The sequence below is a fragment of the Micropterus salmoides genome, unplaced genomic scaffold, assembly GCF_014851395.1.
Source record: "Micropterus salmoides isolate LMB-PRFRI ecotype aquatic unplaced genomic scaffold, ASM1485139v1 Ms_hic_scaffold_11, whole genome shotgun sequence".
In the NCBI taxonomy this organism is placed as follows: Eukaryota; Metazoa; Chordata; class Actinopteri; order Centrarchiformes; family Centrarchidae; genus Micropterus; species Micropterus salmoides.
In genome coordinates, this window is record NW_024040152.1 from 7,833,156 (window position 1) to 7,846,159 (window position 13,004).

The 13,004-nt window shown below is 39.8% G+C and overlaps 1 protein-coding gene across 2 annotated transcripts in view; it reads left to right on the forward strand.

Annotated features, from left to right (window-relative positions):
• Window positions 1–13,004, forward strand: part of syngap1b (synaptic Ras GTPase activating protein 1b) — a 145,299-nt gene that overhangs the window by 81,870 nt on the left and 50,425 nt on the right. Inside the window, exon 1 of one of the 2 annotated variants that reach the window (XM_038710670.1) lies at window positions 661–3,065. The exons of the other annotated variant lie outside the window; for it this stretch is intronic. The gene's annotated coding sequence lies outside the window, so the exon portion shown is untranslated. Of the gene's footprint in view, window positions 1–660; window positions 3,066–13,004 lie in introns of those variants that run through there. 2 annotated transcript variants of the gene reach the window in all.

Consider the following 13,004-nt stretch of genomic DNA (forward strand, 5'->3'; position numbering starts at 1 on the left):
GTACAGCAACAGTACAGTGTCATAATACAACGATGGTTAAAAAAGTTGCTTCAAACCCACAGTTGTCATGGAAACAGATCTAAGATACCCTTTACCCCTCTGGAAGTGCTGATTGCTTATCATTGCTGAAAGCCCAATCAATGGTGATGTCCTTAAGACTGAAATGTAAAAGTGCTTGATGTCACTTGCATCGTTGATACAAAGTCAGATACAGCCAACACTGAGATGTAGAATTAAGTGTTTGGTTGATTTACATAATTGGATGTATTGGCTGTCAGGTTGCTATATGGATTTCTGAGCAGTATTTATATATCTCTGTGGAGAAGCATGTGAGCTTGTGGGAAATTAGTAGGGATCATGCAAGGCTTGAGTATAGAAAATATCTTTCAATTGTTTTTATTTTAATTGGTCATGATTTGCCTATGGGTGTGCGTGTATATGTAGCAGTGACATGGGCAGGTGGTACATTTTGGGTTTGTTGATGTGTGTAGATTGAGTAATAACATGCTTGCATGCTTCCCACACATTTGCCCCTGGCTCTAAACTTCACACTGTGCTATGTGTGCACATGTGCGTGTCAGTAGAAGGTGAAAGGTAAACAGAAAGGGGTGAGAGGCAAAGGGAAAATGGAGAGGGTGAGCGGACAGAGGAGAAAAAGTGAAGAGGGCTTCTTGCAGGGCTTAAAATCTCTCCACGTCCCAGTAGGGATCCAGCCAGCCCCACCCCTTCTAAACATCTCTCTCTCTCTCTTCCTCTCTCTCGTTCTCTCTTACACACTACTGGAAAGAGAGAGAGATTGAAGCGCAGGGGATCGGAGTACTGCTTTTTCCCTCCCTAAACTGTACTGCTGTCCACCTGTGCAGGATTATCTCCGTCCAGGCAGCAGACAGGAGACTGTAAAACATCCATCGCTTGCCAGGCGGATTACTTGAGGATGAACCGCCGTTTGGTGGGAAGAAAGACAAGGGACTAAGTTGCCATTATCGCCTCGTTTTTTTCTTGTGCTGCCTGTCAGCTACTGGCACACGTTCAGTTTTTAGGCATTGCAGTTTTTAGACTACTTTATTCTGTGGCGTTTACTTGCTTCTTGGCCACTCCACCGGCTCACTTCGTTTTTTCTCTTCCCACAACGATCTGTGGTTTTGGTGCTTGTCCACATATTTCCGCCTGCATTGGAAATTAAAGCTTCCGTTTTAATTTCTCCTGCTTGCTCTCTGGCTGCCCCGTTGGAACGGTCCGGTCAGGACAAAAAGGCGCAGTATAGAGCGGAGCGCGTCTTCTTCGCCTTTATGTTGGCGCACATACAGAGAGGCGGACCCATTGCGCACCGCACCGCTCCTTCACGCACACATGGGCATGGATACGCACGCTCACATGCACGTGCACAGACATGAATGCACATTCATACACGCAGCGCTTTTCCCTCTGCGTACATACCTAGCGTTTGATTGCAATGAAACACCAGTTTCCTCTTGAGTCCAAAGCAGAAACGCGTTTACCGTTCTCCCATCCACCCTTTACAAGTTCATTTTTAACATGCACAAGGCGGACACCCACTAAGGAAACCATCGCAGAAACATTCCCATCTAAAAGATGAGAGAAATTGGCCTCAGCGGATCTTCCGTCGGTCATCGGAATTGCGAGTGCAGGGTCGGGGCGGAGGGCACCGGGGAGAGAGGACAAGGAGAGGCCGGGGAGGAGGAACTCTCAGCCGGACTGCCCGCCGCGGAACAGCCGCTGCTACCGGTGCTCAAGAAGCAGCCTGCTGTTGCCAGGGGGAGGCGGGGGGAAGATGAACAGTGCCTCAGTGTGAAATTATAACACTCAGCTGGCTTTGGGAGTGTTTGTTTTTCTGTCGTTTTACCTCTCACTAATTAGTCTGAAAATGCCAGATAACGAACAGTGGCCTACTTAATAGCTGTCATCCTGTACACTTTTCAACGTGGCACTTTTGGGTCACCTTAAAGGTAAATTCAGCACTTTGGAGAAGTAAAGTCCTGCAGTTGCTAATTTACCTGTTCAGGACCCTTTGGAAGGACATCCTCCCACTTAAAGGCCACTTACACGAGTTTACCTTTGTGTAATGGTTACATTTTCTTGATAGTTTAAGGTGTTGTAGTTGATAAATCAGATTAACTGAAGATAAAAATCCTAATAATATATTCCTGTAATCTTTATATAGGGACTTCTAGTGTGTCTGTGGTACTTAGTAGTGAGTTTTTGGTCACCATATTGCACTTGATGGTATTTTTATCTATCTTAAATATTACTAGACTACAATATTTCTTTAAATAATATATATAAATATATAGTTTATAGTTTTCTGTGATATTTGTATGGCATTGTATTTCAAATTTATTATAAGATCACTATAGTTCTTTTACTATTATACCTTTAGAATTCACTTACTCTTAGATATATCCAGATACCTTGAAGAAGCCCTGTTTCCAGGTGCCTTGGTAGTGGAGGCTGGCAATTTATCATTTATTCATATACGTATTTGTCTATGAAATATTTAAAGGTCATGGATTGAATTAAGGCCAACATTGCAAAATGGAAGTGTTTTGCTGTACTGGGTTTTTGTAGTGGAATCAATTTCACTGGCTTTGCTTTAGTTAGAGTCCTCTTGGTTTCTGTTTTTTTCTAGGCTAATTTGAGTGCTGACTATCTGAGCAATACTTCTCTGTCTGGAATTTGAACCCAGCCTTATAAACCCTCCAGAGGACCTGCTTTTCAAACACATGTGTGTCATGAAACTTATCGGCAGGTGCCATTTGCAGATACACCAACACGCTCAGTTATTTATAGATGTTAATATCACTGTGTACTTTTGGAGTATCGATTCAGAACAAGTGTCAATACTCGGTGGAATGTAACACACAAACTACGGAGCTGCTGCACTTTCAAACAGACATCAAGACTCAGTGGAATACAGGCTGAAGTCCGCAAATGCATCTCCAGTCTTAGCTGGCATCAGCTTACTGTGGGGTCACATAGACTGGAAACCCAGAGACCTTGTCTCAAGAAGTCTGGATACAAAGCAAAGCAAGCCCCACCTGATCTAGGTAGGAAATGTTTGTCTTCTTATTTGACTTTTTTCCCCCCCTAAAATCCATATATATATGAATCCAACTCATCATATGCAGGCGTACGTAAAAAAATTGTACGTGATTTTATTTCTCATTACTGAAATACACGTCTTTATATTCTCAAAAATTGCAGTTCAGTAATTACAAGAAAATACATAACGCTGATGTTGAACAGTGAGTGTGCCTTTCATACCAACAGTCATGTTTGGGTGGGAGTATCAATTGAACCAATGCCCAATATCTAATGTTGGAGATACATTCTTTAAAGTACTTCTGCATACTACGTAAAAAGCAGTATCCACGTAAATGTATGCTGTAAATATACTGCTAATCTTCACCCCATCTGCATCCATCTCTCTGAGGACTTTTGTGGGTTTGTTGCTGTTTCCTCACATGCAATGTAATATTCCAACAAAACCTCTGCATAAACTGTATTTATGTTGCTCCTTTAATGCTGGACATTTCAGTCGATTGTTCTAAGCGTTAAACAATCTTTCCCAAAGATAAAAGCTCAATAAAATTCTTCATGTACAGTAAATAATGTACTATGACAAGCATTAACCCCATAAATTAGATCAGACTGTACTCACTTTTCTTTGCTCTAAAAATCAAATAATTCCCAATGTGAGTCACAAGCTTTATCCAAAATTAGACCTTTCATTTCTTTGCGTTTAAAGCAGCTACAAGGAGTTTTTAACAGGTTATGAAACAGTCTCGAGTTAATACTGATGCCTTTATATAACCTGCATAAGCAAATGAGACCATCATCACAAAGATTGGCTATTTTTCTATAGGTATTCTATAGACATGGGGTCTGATTCCCTGTGAAATCAAACAAAACTATTTACGGCGTGCGCCACGCAGACCGGAAGAGCCTATGTTAAATTCTCCCAGGCAAAGTTTCGCAGTAAGAAGTGCAGAATTTCATTTTGACATGGTTAAGGCTGATACTGGGGCAGGAAAAAGGGACAGTGATAGAGAAAGCATGAGTCAACCTTGTCATTCAACAGATTGAGAAAATTGTGAGATTTGAAAGGATTCAAAACCGGTCCTGAATTGGCCCTCTTCCTCTTAGACAGGTATGTAATAGGTCTATTTTATTTGGCTGTGTACAGTCCATGGAGGTATAGGTCACGGTGGACATAACAAAATCAAACAAAATGTCAACTTTTCAAAAATGTCACAAATCTACCTATGATAGCTTTAGCATCACACGAATATGATATGAAACAAGGCAAAATACTTTATTAATCCCACAGGATAGAAATTGAGTGTCCCCATACATATTGCACAGACAACAGGTAAGACACAATGAAAAGACATGCACGAGGCAGTAGAGATAAGGGCATCATAATAACAATAATAAATAGCGTACACGTCAATGTGACTGTTTTTGGATATGTTTGTGTATATATATTGGCACCAACACTATGGACAACATTACCATAACCCTCAATACAAATCATCGTCCTATTCATTACCATCAAACATCTGATCACCATCGTCATCATTGTCATCATCAACAGTGACTGTCAGCGAAAATCTCAATCAAAAAACTCAACTCCAGCAGACACTTCGACAGCAAAGGCAGAAAAAATAACTGCTGGTGGATTCTGAAATTCAAAAACCATTTTGCCTGGTAAATCAGCTTTGAGAATACAAAGGATTGTCCAGAATTTTGGTTAAATGCCAACTTGGCTCCTGCTGTTCATGTAGAGTAGAGAAACTTGTGATCGGCAGTCAAAATGTGTTGTGATTGGATTGTTGGCTGGTGCTTCTTTTTCACTCTGTGTGTATTTTTTAAGTTTTCAGTTACAGTAACTGGAAGCCCCATCATTTAAGTGCACATTTGAGTATTGCTATAGTATGTTTTGTACGTTCAGCTGTTGTGTAATGTACACACTAGATGTTTGACTTATTTATGTAACGATGAGTTCATTTCTATTTTAGACCAATCTTACATGGTTTTTCCAGTCAGGGTTTGCATGATACATATATATTTATTTATATATTTATTTTTTGATCAACAGAAAGTTAATTATCAGCAACACTTGATTATTCATTTAAAGGAGCCAGCTATTTAGTAAATGTTCTGTATTTGTATAGCGCTTTTCTAGTCTTTTGACCACTCAAAGCATTTTGCACTACATGTCACATTCACCTATTCACACATATTCTTACACTGATGGTAGAGGGTAAGGCGCCAGGTAGGCATCACGCTCACACACCACTGGGGAAAATTTGGGGTTCAGTATCTTTCCCACAGACACTTTGACATGCAAACTGGAGGAGCCAGGGATTGGACCACCAATCTTCTGATTAGTGGCTGACCTGCTCTGGTGGGGTGGGTATAACTTGAAGCAGCAGAGGCAGACATATCCTGACTTTTAGTCCTAGTATAGAGAGTCGAAGCCATGGCATCACATCCAGGCTATATTGTAAGACACATTAACATCCACAGCACTTGCTTTAGAAGTTAAAATCTACATGATTTTAACAAAGTTAAACAACAATTACCAATTACCAAATCCTGATTGACTATGTTGCATGGCAATGAAGTATTGAATCTGGAATTATTTGAGAGCATCCAAAAAAATACAGCTCTGTGAAAAAGTTCAAGCTCAACAGTGTAGGTACTTAACGTCATAATAACTTGGTTTCATCCATATCCATAGAATTCACCAAAAATCTGTAATGGAATGGAATTTTTTCAACTTTTAGCTGTAAACTTTCTGTAAAGAAATGTAAACGTCTGCACCGTTCTGTCCTGTACATCTTGTATGTCTGTGGACCCTCAACTCAGCCTTCTTCCGTCGACCGTGATGTTTATCCTGCGATGGTCTAGGGCTTATGGGAAATTGTGTTAAGTTAAGGCTGATAAAAATGTTTAACAAACTACGTTATTAGATTGTTTTTTTTATTATAGTCCTGAACCAGACATACAGAGTACATGGCATACTGTTGAGAAAGGCTATTCCAAGGCTGGAGTTTTAGTTTTTAGTGTGTGATTTTGAATCAGGTTTTATTACCTATGGAACAGAACCATAAGTTCTAGTTTAACTTTGGCTCTATGAGTCATGCCCAAAAAACAGGATCCTACATTTCCCACAATTCAACTTGATATTGTCTTTCATTAGACCCTTCCCTGCCTGATGAACACCCACATACTACAAACTCCACACCTCCACTTTATAAAACAGGTTTCTCTCAAGCCGAAATTGAGATAATTTTTTATAACTTCAGAAAGATCCTCTGGTGCCACAGAAGCCATTATACAACTGAGTAGTACTCTTCATGCTGATGAGTAAATTGAACTTTGGTGGAGTGCACCTGTCATTTATCAAGCAAAAATGCCACATATTTACTGTTTCCAGCTCCTCAAATGTCAGGATTAGCAGGTTAGGTTTTTCTCTGTTTTATATAATTATAAATTGAATATAATTTGGTTTTTGAGTTTTGGTAAGACTAAACAAGCAATCTGAAGATGTCACTTTGGGCTCTGAGATATGGTGATGGGCATTTCTCAAAAATATTTCAGAAACTAAATTATTTAATAAATTGTAAAGTTGAGTGACAGACAAATCCATAATGAAAATAAATGTTAGTTGCAGCTGTATTTATATGCAACACCACCAAAAGCCCTTCACTTGAAGTAATATGGCCACTCAGCAAATGGATCCAGACACAGTTAACTTGTACCACACACATTTAGCTATTTTAGATAGGTTTGAACAGCCGCTGCAGTGCTATTATCAGCTCAGGGAGTGACCAAGACTTCTCTAGATAAATGTTTTCCAAAAAATGTTATCACAGGAAAATGTTCTGTGCATTTAGCGACTGTAGAGAACAAAACCCCAAACCCCTTGCAGCGCTAGCGCCTGGCTTTACGTGCTGGGCTCTACAGTAGATGACGACATTTATACATTAAATTATGTAATGAGAGTCCTTGATGTAGCCGCTGCATTGCACTTTAAACACAGAAGAGACAGCCTTGCTTTCGTAGTCACAGTTCATGGATCAAAAGCAAACAGGCAGCCAACCAGCGTTCTATCATAACAAAGGCAAACATACAAAAAGCCCTGAGCGTTTCAGCGCTATTAAGACACCCACTCCCTCTCCAGCCTCCATCTCTGGCTCTTATGCGCCCTCCTTCTCGCCATCCAACTACCCCTTCCTCTGTGCAATGCCACCATCAAACTCCCTCTCTTGTTACTGCTCCCCCAGATGCATTTCCTCCTTTTCACTCTCTTCCTTTTCATTTTCATTTTTTCCTCTATCCGTCTCTCTTTGTCATCCTGTCTTCACTCCATATAGTGTTGCTGTTGCGCTGTCCCTCCTACTCCTACACAAACACTTATCCACCCCCCCCCCCCCCCCCCCCCACACACACACACACACACACACAGTGTTCCTTTTCAGTTTTTTTAACCAACCTCTTACTCATGTGTGTCTACATCCCTCCCTCCCACTCTTTTAACTCTGTCTCTCTCTCAGTTCTCTCAGAGGGTCTAAGCTGGAAGCTATTGCCACCCACACATTCCCTCTTCAGCTTTCAGCTTGACATCAGATTTACATTCACAATGAGCAAGCGCAGCATTTCACATGTTGCCTAGCACATGGCTATACACACATGATAACATATGCCTGTGCCGTTTAGTACTGTATGTGCAATATAAGATTTAGTTCTGTGTGTACATGATGATATAATGCTGTAATAATCAGCAATTAAACCACATTTTGAACACAACCATCATCTACTACCATCATCTATGTTTCTACCGGACCGACATTGAGTCTTTTTCATCGTGGATTAAATTCTTAATTGCTGTGCACCTGGCCATCTTTCCAAAAGCCAGAGTAACATTTCAACACAGTGATAGTAGGGATGAACAACATTATGTCAGCACATGGTTAATTTATTAAGCAGCTAAATAAAAGAGACAAGCATGTCTACCTGCTGCATGACCCCAGCCAGACTGAATCACAACCTCCCTTGACATGATGAAGCCTCAGCCAGAATTCATTTTTCAAGTCTGCTTTTCAACCCTTTACATCATCTCTAAACAGTAGTTACATAATTGCATTTTAAAATAGGTCCAATAAGCGAATCAAACCAAATGTCTTCACACTTTCTGTTAGCAGCATCATGTAAGTCATCAGCAGTGATCCCAAAATCAAGTGTCTTTATGGTTGCTTAACACATTCCTTTGCTCAGTGTGGCTGGGTTTGTGTGTGTGTGTGTGTGTTTATGGTTGCGTGGCTATAGCATGTATATATGCAATATAGAACACAATACAACAACCCAGTGTGTGCACAAAAACTTGAGCACCTTCTCTATTCAGAACTTTGTTGTATAGTGTGTTTAAAACAAAAATGTAAGATACATCAGGGAAAAAAATGTTGCCATGGCAATGAAACACAGGTTCAGATCAAAAAGAGAGTGAGTGAGGAATAGATTTAAATGGGCCTATCCAGAGGTTTTTTTTTGTTCCAGACCGATGCCTTTGTTAACACTTTTAATAAAAAGATTTCTTAATGGATTCAATTAAATTAGACAGCAATTAAAGTGAGAATGCAGGTGTTAAAAAAAGAAAATGACCATGCCATTTCTTTCGGTTTTAATTTGTCTCTGCTCAATACCCCCTTCTAACTCTACCCATCTCACATCCTTCCATAAAGACTGTGGATCAGATGATTTTTATAGTGATGCTGAATGAGTCTTTGCACACACTGCCGCCCACATTTCTCCACTCTATGTATGTTAAGTGTGAAAAGGCGCAGGTACGGTGTATTATGTTTGAGCAGTGAATTTTGGTCTGTGTTGAAGTTGACGAGCACCCTTTTCCAAAATGAGATATCTGCTCTCGTGCCAACTCTTATCAAATAACAGATAATGCATGCATGTGGAGCCTGTGGAGTAAATCAAGGTGCATGTTAAAAATACAGGAGGTATCCAAAACAATGTAACTGCTTTTTTGGGGTTCAAATATTTTCCAAAGGGTTTTTGCAGGTCACTGTCAGATCTACTTCCAACAATCTTATAAGGGCAAAAAGTGGCAATATTCTTTAAAATGAACAGCAGGTAACTTAATTGCCAGGTCCCAGAAACTCTGACGTGGTTGGATGTACTGCAGCCTACAGCAAAACTCTTAATAATGTAAAGCCATTTTCTTACAAGTATATTATAGTTGAAGATGTCAGCAAGTGTCAAGAAGAGAGTAGTGATAATGTTGTCCGTAAAACCTTGTTAATGTTTACATATAGCAAATATATACATGTACATAGCAGGATATTGACATGAATGTGAGGCTGAAAGAAAAATTGCTTTCTTAGAATACTTAAGATCAACTTTTAAAGGTTCAACAGGTAAATTATAAAAATTAAATCAGAGCCATGAGGGGTCTCTTACACAGTCACTCATCCTGCACACGCTTCGCAGCCCCTACCCCACGCATGATCTCATTCAGTTAAGCTCAATATCTTTAGCTCGCAGCTTCACAGGTTTTGCAAACACAATGGCTGAGAAACAACCACTAGCAATGAAAGAACTGCCCATCCATCCTTTGCTAACAACAGTGTACAGTACAATCACTTGTGTGAACATGTCCCGGTTTCACACGGAGCTTCGGGCTCATTATGTCCCGTGCCATGGCGCTCATATCAACAAACGGCAAAGAGGCATGACGACAAACAGTGGGGAATAACTTCTGAGGGGGGGCAGTGCTGTACTAGCCTCTCATCCTGCTGTTAGATGTTGTTGCAGCGGCGTCTAAAGCCTGGGGTGCTCTGCCCTGGCCAGTGTATTTGAGAAGACAAGTCAAAGAGAGAGGGGCCGAGGTCTTGGCGAGACTCTGGCCGTGGCGACCCCTGTGAGGGATAAGGTTTCTCCTTTTTGTGAGTTTGGTGACATAGGCTTAGTGGAGTGATACGAGCAGCAGAAAGGTTTTGCATTGTATGCTCAATTCTTAAAGACAACTGCTTTAAGACAGTTGAATATTAGTGTAAGATCTGTCCCAGGTTTCTAGACTATTACCCTCCAGCTACAGATGGTTTGGGGATCTGGGTTGCTCAGTTACTAACTTATAGTAGTTTTAGTAATCTTATGATGTTTGATGCTTTTCCCATTTAAACAATATATTTGACAAAATGCAGGGGGAAAACAATCACAAATGCAATCAACTAAATTTATTTTGGCAAGAGTTGATGATATGTGATAGTTTTGATTCAGTCATATTTTGTTTACAGCCACTGTTAAAGTGTTTTATTTTAATTTCCTTTGTTCAGTATTGAGAAAACAATCTTAACCATATCTGACGCTCTTTGTCAACTGGTCAGTCTTTTATATTTTCAAGATTTTGCATGAACTGCATTTTCAGATAAATACATGATTTTGCAATTTGTTAGTTTTAATTATCTTGAAAAGGCTATCATATTATATCATGTGTATGTATATCTGCTCTGTCTCTGATTAACTACAATAACTGCTTTAATTTTTTATCTTGTATTCTTTTTTTAGTGTACCTTCTGCCCAGGGACTACAGATGAAAAATGTGCAATATTAGTGCAGAAAGATCAAATGCATGAAGGACCATTTAACCTTGTAGTTGCAGTTGTGCGTAGCACAGAACGGCGCATTGTGCTCGCAATAGGGTATTGTGTTGCATGCCTATGTGCCTTTAAATTGTAGTCATGATTTATATACTTTATACTGCGAATCAGCAGTAATCTGCCCTCTGTTGCCACTCCTATAAATTACAAGAGAAAGGATTAGTATTCCATTTTCAGATTTCAACCCCATGTGTGGGTCAACACAGAACAATAGCACAGACAGTGTCTCATTGGTTCTAGAAATACATTTTGGAGGTCAAACTGCATTTAAATCCCAATATTGTTATAGAGTTTCTTTGGAGATTAAGAAAGTAAATGCTTACATGGTACTGGGGATTCTTGCTCAGCAATTTCTGAATGAAATATAATGTTAACACAAACTGCTGCAAGTGGCTCTGTATAAACATAATGCTTATTAAGTCAGTTTATCACAGTGATCCATAGAGCTTTGTTTTGCTGTGTACAGATCACTTGAGAACAACATACTGTAAATTTGTTTTCCATAAAACTATCAAATGAATGGATCCATCTGTTTATCACAGCATAACAGTATGTATGTAATCTATATGGCTTTATGTCTCATTTTTTAATCTTTTCACGTTCTCACTTACAAAAATGATTAAGAGGTCTGCACTCGAATCAGAAATTTGACTGAGTCACCACTCTCTTTTTCTTTGTTATTATAAATTCTCAATATAAGAACTGCTAAAACAAAATGTGAACTCTTACATAATAACCTCATGTTTTAGTGTCTTTGATTATTGTGTATGATGTGGCAACAGAGATCAGAGCCACACACAGTCAAAGAAATAAAAAGTGTACATCCTGGTCTGAGTTCAGTTATAAAATCCAAAAAACCAAAGTTTCAGTGACAATGGATGGCAGTAGAGGAAGAGGACCTGGTGTCTGTTTTAAAGTAGTGTAGCCAATTTTGCCAGCATTCAGCACTGGAGCTAAAAGAAACAAGGCGCACTGCCCTCCATTTCAATCACAGTAAGTTTTATAGTTATAGTAATTCTGTTATGCTGTGATGCTCTGTGTGCAATGAAGCAGCTAAAAAGTGCAAAATTTGTGAGTGACTTTTGAGGCTTTTCGACGGATGATTCGAATTATCGAATGACATGTAGGGGGCGGTCCTAGTGGGTTGTCAAATCACTACACATTCAAACATAAAAACATAAAAAGTATGTTTTTTTGTTATATTAGCACTTTCTGTACTTTGGGGGGAAAATAATAACAGCTGCAACTAGCTACAGCAGACAAAGACTTGGTTGATTTCCAACTCCGACTCCCCAAATGAAACCCTCCATTGGAGGATGTAATAAAACATGTGCTCTCTCAGAATCTTATGACTCCAAATTGGCACCAACATTACCAAGTGTTTGTTTTTTTTATCACCCTAAGGGTTAGGATAGTACATACACTCACAGACTGATTGTTTTTCTGATCTCACTGTCTATAGCTAAATCCACAGAATCGGCCCAAACTTTTGTTTTTTTTACTGTAAGACTGATGCCAGTTGAGTCAACCGTCATTCTCTCCTTGGCACAATCTGCTCCTCCAGGAGAAACTAATTAGTTTGGGAAGCAATATATTCTGAAGTAGATCTTGATATCACTGTTTTGAGGCCTTTTAATTGAAATGGCTACGGTTATGATGCATACATAGTGATGGCATAACCTCCAGTCGTACAGGGCATCACCCCAAATTTTATGGAGATGAAAATTTACTTTTCATACAATTACAGTCAAATGTCAAAATCACTCTTGGCCCTTTTTTTAATGGAGCTAGATGTCGAGTTTCCCCCCTTTCCTGTGATTTGTCAGTAACCTTTTCCCTGCACTCTCAGATTTAATTTAGAAGACTCCTCCACCAGTCAGTCATCCAGCCTACAGAGTTTGATTCGGTAGTTTTGAAGCAGTGGGAAAAGAGACACTGGCATAGTTTGACGTCTCGGCTGGGTGACAAACACCTTTGTGGTCATCTTTTTCCCTCCTTGTGTGGGTTGGAGAAAATGTTAGGATTGCAGACAGAAAGACGGCAGGCTTGTGGTGAAAAGATTGCCATTTGGACAGGTAAATGAAAGGGAGCGAAAGGAGAGGGCGATGAGGATAAAAGAGGAATACAGATAAAGGTAATATGGAGAAAATGGAGGGTTCTAGATGCCACACATATCTGAAGGGGAGGGAATGAAAGGACAATGAAAGAATGATATGAAAGCTAGAAGAGGGTGCAAGGAGGAGAAAGAAAATGAGAGAGAGAGAGGAGAGAGATCAGGGGCTGAAGAGAGGTAGAGGAATAAATGCA